Consider the following 7,585-nt stretch of genomic DNA (forward strand, 5'->3'; position numbering starts at 1 on the left):
CCACGCCCCCTTCCCATAGACTTGTATTGACGGGGGCGGGCCGTGACGTCACGAGGGGCGGAGCCATGATGTAACGATGCTCCGGCCCCTGTATTGCCCGTCATTACGTGCAGAGCGATCTTGCTCTGCGCCGTAATGATAGCGGGGTGCTGCAGCAGCGATCCCCGGGGTCCCCAGCAGCGGGACCTCGGCGATCTGACATCTTATCCCCTATCCTTTGGATAGGGGATAAGATGTCTAGGGGCGGAGTACCCCTTTAAGGGGTTAAGATAAAGTTCACCTTCAGAAACAATATTCTCAACATTTTCAGTACAGATATCCTTGTTATCAAACCAAATTCTCAATTTAAATCTCCTAAAGAAATGTAGTTCACATTCAAATTTAAACCAATCTGGCAGGACAAACCTTTACTCAAAATCTGCATTTGTATATCTGTAAGAGTAAAGGAAGAGATATTTACCACAGTCTCTGGGCAGATGTTACTTCCTCTTGGAAGTCTGCATGCGAGGATAGCGACTCCTGACTTGTGTCTGACATCTGTTTTTTCCTCTGACGATGTCAGTGTCTTCCGCCTTGTCTGTTGGGTTTCTTTTATCCTGTGTGAGGTCTTGGGGTTCTCCTAAAAAAAAACTTGCACTGTAGGAAAAGATTCTCCATTAGTAGAGAAGCCTGGCCATCTTGGACTGCTTTCTTTTTCCCTTCCTAGGTATATCATTCCTCACATCCGAAAAAAACACAGGCTGGTTTCAATTCTAGAAATAGGAGTAGTTATGTGTACCTCAACCACAAAAAATGAGCGAGGTTAACTAAAGCTCTCCCCTACAGAGAGATAGAAAAAAAGTAGAATAAAAAAGTTTATTAGTCCTCAGCTCAATATCAAAAAAAGATTAAATGGTAGATGTCTGGTGTCAGAAAGAGCAGAAGGCAACCATATAACTAGTAGATTATTTAATATATAAAAATAATATTGATATAATATATGCGTATATTATATCAATATTATTTTTATATATTAAATAATCTACTAGTTATATGGTTGCCTTCTGCTCTTTCTGACACCAGACATCTACCATTTAATCTTTTTTTGATATTGAGCTGAGGACTAATAAACTTTTTTATTCTGGTTTCAATTCTACACCTCCCTTTTCTCATAATCTCCCAGATTACTAAACCATTTGCGTTTTTTTACGTCCATTGTATCATGATTAAATTTGTCAAAAAAACTTTTGATTTAGCAATATAGTTGTCATAATCTTCAGAAGATAGCATGGATTTCAAGTTGCTATCTAATCCCCCCAGTCTCATTTATGCACCTGTCAAGTCTTGTTGCAAAATATCCAAATATAGCAAAATAATGTCCAAAGCATACCGGTTCGAAATTTGTTCAAACTTCCTTTTTAACTCAATGTTCTCAGTGTACACCATAGGTTGCAGCCTCGACCCCATGCCACGTGATATACGTTGATTACAACAGTACTCTCTTAATGTGGTTAAATGTAACTCCAAAGTAATACAACGCTTAGTTTCCAATTCAAGCCGACGCTTAATATCAGCAACAGTAGAAGTGGCCAGAAAAGCAGTGTCTACCTTGATTCCTCCTAGGATTCTATTCACCTCATCTTCAGCATAGGAAGAAACATGGGGAATGTCCATTGAGGCATAAAAGGGGTACTACCGTGCTGACAACTTATCCCCTATCTAAAGGATAGGGGATAAGTTGCCTGATCGTGTGGGGTCCCGTCGCTGGGGACCCCCACGATCTCACACGCAGCACCCCGTTCTCATCAGGCCCCGGAGCGAACATCACCCCGGGTCTGATGACTGCCGATCACGGGGACGGAGTATGGTGACGTCACGGCTCCGCCCCCATGTGACATCACGCTCCGCCCCCTCAATGTAAGTCTATAGCAGGGGGCGAGACAGTCTCGCCCCTGCCATAGACTTGCATTGTGGGGGCGGAGCGTGACGTCAAACGGGGCGGAGCTGTGACGTCACGATCACCGGCCCCGTCATCAGACCCGGAGCGGATGTTCGCTCCGGGGCCTGATGAGAGCGGGGTGCTGCGTGCGAGATCGTGGGGGTCCCCAGCGGCGGGACCCCGCGCGATCAGGCAACTTATCCCCTATCCTTTAGATAGGGGATAAGTTGGCAGCACAGTAGTACCCCTTTAACAACAGAAGCCTACATAGTAGTGTGTGCCCGTTCACAGATTAAGTAAATATGTAAATGAGTGTAAAGCAGCACTACTCAAGCAATCCTCATAGCCAGTTGGGTGTCAGTGTTACAAACTCGATCACAGTCTCCTTACATAAACAAACAGCAGCTCCAGGTTAACGTGAAAACACAGTGGGGGAGATTTATCAAAACCTGTGCAGAGGAAAACTTGCCCAGTTGCCCATAGCAACCAATCAGATTGCTTCTTTCATTTTTTCACAGGCCTTCATAAAAATGAAAGCAGCAAGCTGATTGGTTGCTATGGGCAACTGGGCAAGTTTTCCTCTGCACAGGTTTTGATAAATCTCCCCCAGTGTAGTTAATTCAGGCCACGTGAAAGCAGCAACGTTTCAGTTCATCAATAGAACCATTTTCAAGAAAAGTGATACATAGCAATAGGGGGCCTTATATGCCCAGAGTAAATCAATTACAGAGATATAGGGGGACATTTATCATTATTGGTAAGCAAGTTCTGTAGGCATTTTTTTTCTTGTTTCGCTTATTTGTGACATATTTATTATTCTATCACAGGGGGTTGATAAATTTGGCTCACATAAGCAAAAACCAATAAAATCACTTTGGAATACCATTTTCTTAGCACACAGCAAAAAAAAATAATGTGTGTTTATTACATTTTTAATGTACTAACCCATTTTTTTTTTCTTTTTATTTCAGATTCGTCTATCCTGTGGGCTACTTCAGATTTGGTGGACTACGATGACCAGCATTTTCTTTGTTTAATATTAACAACATTTTGTAACGAGGGCTTGTGGGGGAGTATTTTTTGGAATAAAAGTTTTTTTAATGTGTTTTTTATTTACTTTACAGTCTTAGTAGTGGAAGCCGTCTTATAGATGGAGTCCATTACAAAGTCGGGGCTTAGTGTTAGCCCCAAAAACAGCTTGCGCTAACCCCCAATTATTACCCCGATACCCACCGCCACAGGTGTGCCAGGAAGAGCCGGTATCAACAGGCCCGAAGCGTCAAAAATGGCGGTAACAGGCTGGCGTTATTTAGGCTGGAAAGGGCCAGTAACAATGGTCCTCACCCACCCTGGTAACGTTAGGCTGTTGCTGTTTGGTTGGAATCTGGCTGAGAATAAAAATACAGGGAACCCTAAGCGTATTTCTTTTATTATTTTATTATTTATGGGAGAAAAAAAAACGCATAGGGTTCCCCATATGTTTATTCTCAACCAAGCAGCAACGGCGTTACCAGGGTGGGCGAGGATCATGGTTACTGGCCCTCCCCAGCCTAAATAATGCCAGCCTGTTACCGCCTAGGCCCAGGAGCACCATATTTGATGCTCCGGGCCTGTTGGTAGCGGCTCTTGGCCCCTGTGGCGGTGGTTACCGGGGTAATAATCAAGGGTTAGCACTAGCTGTTTTTGGTGCTAACACTAAACCCTGGCTTAGTAATGGATTCTGTCTATAAGACAGCTTCCACTAATTAGTAAAGTAAATAAAAATAAAATAAAAAAAACATGTTTAAAAAACTTTTATTCCAAAAAACATTCCCTCACAAGCCCTCATTAACAAAAAAAAAAAAAAAACACTGGTCATCGTAGTAGTCCACAGGATACACTGATCTGAAATGCGAAGGAAAAAAACAGGGAAAATAGGTTAGTACATTTATTGTAACCCACCTGCACATTTCCCGCCGGCACCGCATGACTACAACTCCCCACCTGCCCTTACAGTAAGGACATAACAGGAGTTGTAGTCATGCCGCAGGGCTGGGGGGAGATGTGCCAGCGGGTAAAAAGCTTGTCACCTGCCCCCACTGCATGACTCCAACTCCCAGCATGGAGTCATGCTGACTTTTTGCACAGCTTCGCTTCCCGACCACCCGCCCACATCTACCAACCACCCGCTAGCTATTGCGAGACTGAAACTCCCAGTATGCCCTTACAGTGAGGACATGCTGGGAGTTGTAGTCCCAACACCTTGCAGGCAGGTGGTAGATGTGAGTAGGTGCCTGGGAGCGGAGCTGCGCAAATAGTCTCACGTGTGACTTTTGTAAGCAAAAAAAGCTACTTAAATCCCTTGATAAATCTCCCTCATAGTGCACAGGTGTCAAATCAGTTACAATTGCCATATTATATATATTTATATATATATATATATATATATATATATATATATATATATATATATATATATATAAAAAGCAAAATATATAAATCACACAAATTCACAAAATATAGTGCTCATACAATGGTGTATACATACAAATCCCACAGTGTATATACAGTGTCCATATAATATCATGAAAGATACTCGAAAATGCATTCAATTGGATCTAATTAACCCATTAATAAACAATTGTTAAAAAAGACATAAACATTGTGAGAGACAGGAAAACACTAATCCAGGACCATCATGGCGCTGCTAGCATGAGCTATTTGTGTACTATTGTAGGAATATTTAATACAGAAGCAGGATACAATGCATATATACGATGCTCTGAGTTGGAATGCAACTGTTAGACTCACGGCAGTAGGACACACACGGAGGTAGTGGATCCACTGGACCTGTGTGGCAGATGTCGTGGGCCGTGCCGGGGAGCAGAGTCTAAGGTGCCGCTGGTTTTCACCAGAGCCTCCCACAAAGCGGGATGGTCTTGCTGTGGCAGGCGGCACCCAGGTCGCTACCCCTAGCATGACTCGACCACACAGGCGACTGAGGTGATTCGAGGCACATGAGGGATTTGGCAAGACGTTATCTGGATAGCAGGAGGTCACGGCTGGCGGCAGAGGTGCGTGGTTAGAAAAGTGGCAGGAGGTCAATTGGCAGGCAGCACTGGAACGGGGTTAGGACACGGAGCAGAGGGTCTGAACACGGCAGAGCAAACACAGAATAAGCTTTCACTATGGCACAAGGCAAACAAAGATTTGTCAGGGGTATGTGGGAGGTGCAGGTATTTATAACAAAAGGCGCAGGTGCAAGACATAATCACGGCGCACTGGCCCTTTAAATCTCAGACCCCCGTCGCGCGTGCCCTAGGAGGCGGGTGCACACACGCCGGCGCTGAGGGAGGACGGAGAGGGCAGGAGAGAACGGAAGTGAGTGACCAGCTGAGATTCGCATGCGGGCGCGTCCCGCGATGCAAATCCCAGCCATGCCAGCTGGGGAGGCGAAAGAAGGGGAGCGCTCACGGCCAGCATGTCTGGGCGGAACGTTGGATGTGTCAGCAACAAGGGCACAATCTGTTTAGCTCTATGTTCTTCATAGACTTTATAGTGTACACTCACACAAACAGTTTTCAGGAGGCTTACTATAGAACACACCACAGTATATATACATGAGACACTTGCAGAAAAATATGTTTTCACTAGAAAACACAAAAAAGTAAGTGAAATCTGAATACAAAATGGTACATACCGCTTATGGGCTCTAGGGTTTCTATGCTCAGTCATATTCACATGTGAATTGTCACCTGGTTACAAATCCCATGACATACAAGTAGTAGATTTGAGTGACCCAAGAGGCAGAACCCAGGCTAGTTGGCATCTGAACACAGTTGTGACAATTACAGACAAGAAATATTCTGCATTTGATGAGAACAACAGGTAAGCTGTTCTTTTTATTGTAATGAATTCACTGGTTCAATTTTGTTTCTATTTCCCGAATGAAAATCTAGAAGTTGTCTTGCAGGTCATTTCATTTAGATTTATGCTTAGGATGTTTTTTTTTTTCTTTCTTTCAACTGTAAATTTTTATGAAAGTTTTACAATAGAAGGAAAAGAATCCGGCAATAATGCCAAACAGAACAGAGGTAATAAAGTAGCATTTGAGGGCCAACAATGAAGCACAACTATAACGCAAAAAAAAAAAAAAAGACCCTAAGTGGTCCGCTCGCGAAGCCCACAACAATCGAACACTGATTGAATCCAACGTAGGACATAAGTAAATAGCTCCACAAGGCCCTCTAGGAGGCGGAACATACATACATACATACAAGTAAACATCACAAAACCACGACAAACATAAAGAGACAAAACACAAAACAGGTAGACAAGGAAATACAGGGGAGGAGAGGAAAGAGAAAAACGGGGGGGGGGGGGAGTGGTGGAAGGGGTGTAGAGAGGGAAAGAAGGGAAGAAAAGGCGAAGTTAGGAAAATATAACAGAACTAAGGGGGTTGTCTATCAGAGAAGCGATCCCAGGCTTCCCAGACTGAAAGAAGGAGGCAAGGTATTGTTGAGAGAGGCTGTGAGGGACTTGAGAGATCTAATCTCCCTAATCCTCCCAGAAGATCCATCTCTGAAGGGGGAGAGTTTGTTTCAAACACTTGGCAATGAGAGTTTTAGCTGCCAGGACAATATGCATAAACAACTTGAAAGGCCGCTTGGATAAGGCCCTACTGGAGAGATGCAATAAGTAGACCATAGGATCCAAGGGAACCAGGACCTCCAACACATCAGATACCAAGCGTCTCACCGTTTCCCAGTAAGGAGTAATCAGTGGACAGGACCAGAAGATGTGGAAGACCGTACCCAGCCCCACATCACAATGCCAGCACTGAGGAGGGATGTCCGGGTTCAGTTTATTTAACAATTCAGGGGTATGGTACCAACCCATGGGCATTTTATTGTGTTTCTTTATAGGCTGTGCACATTTAGGCTTTAGAGGCTCTTTCCCAGATAATCCAACACTGAGGGAGCGTAATAGTGGTATTCAAGACCTCCTCCCAATAACTCATAAACGGTGAGACGGAGGACACCCATCCAAAGGGGCACCAAGAATAGAATAGATGTCAGAAAGAAGGCCTTTCATCTGCGGCCAGAGCAGCACAGACGCTCAAAAGTCATGGTAAAGAGACCACATTAGTTCCCAATGCAGAAATCATATAATGCCTTAACTGGACATAATGCAACCGTTCGGATGGGGGAAGACCATGCTGGGAAACCAAATTCTCAAAAGACAGTATAGAGTGGGAAAGAGGGTCTACAACATCAGCCCAACAGAAGAGCCCCCTACCACCCCACTCCCTAACCATGCAGGAGGTTAAACCCGAAGGGAAGGCAGGATGATAGAAAAAGGATTGCAGGGGAGAGAGAAGAAAAAAGCTTAAACTTTCTGGAGCAATACCCCATACATAACGGGAAAAAGACATAGGCCCTAACAGCGGGCCCGGAGAGACAGAGGGAGTAAGGTGGCTCCACAGGAAAGTGTTAGGGTGTATCGGGCAAACCACAGCTTCTCTAGCTCCATCCAGCGACTGTAAGCATGGTAAGTGGTCCAAGCAGCCAAGTGTCGCAAGTGGGCAGCCCAATAGTACATTGTGACATCTGGTACCACCAAACCTAAAATAGTCCTGCTAGCCATCATGACCAACATCGGAAGACGATGCCGTTTACCATCCCAAAT

The 7,585-nt window shown here is 44.4% G+C and overlaps 1 protein-coding gene across 1 annotated transcript in view; it reads right to left on the reverse strand.

The window, feature by feature from the left end:
• SLC7A8 (solute carrier family 7 member 8) overlaps positions 1-635 on the reverse strand; it is a 120,558-nt gene extending 119,923 nt beyond the window's left edge. The window contains exon 1 of the mRNA XM_056526174.1: positions 461-635. The gene's annotated coding sequence lies outside the window, so the exon portion shown is untranslated. The remainder of the gene's footprint in view (positions 1-460) is intronic.
• Positions 636-7,585: the final 6,950 nt, after the last annotated feature.

Source organism: Hyla sarda, chromosome 1, assembly GCF_029499605.1.
Source record: "Hyla sarda isolate aHylSar1 chromosome 1, aHylSar1.hap1, whole genome shotgun sequence".
NCBI lineage: Eukaryota > Metazoa > Chordata > Amphibia > Anura > Hylidae > Hyla > Hyla sarda.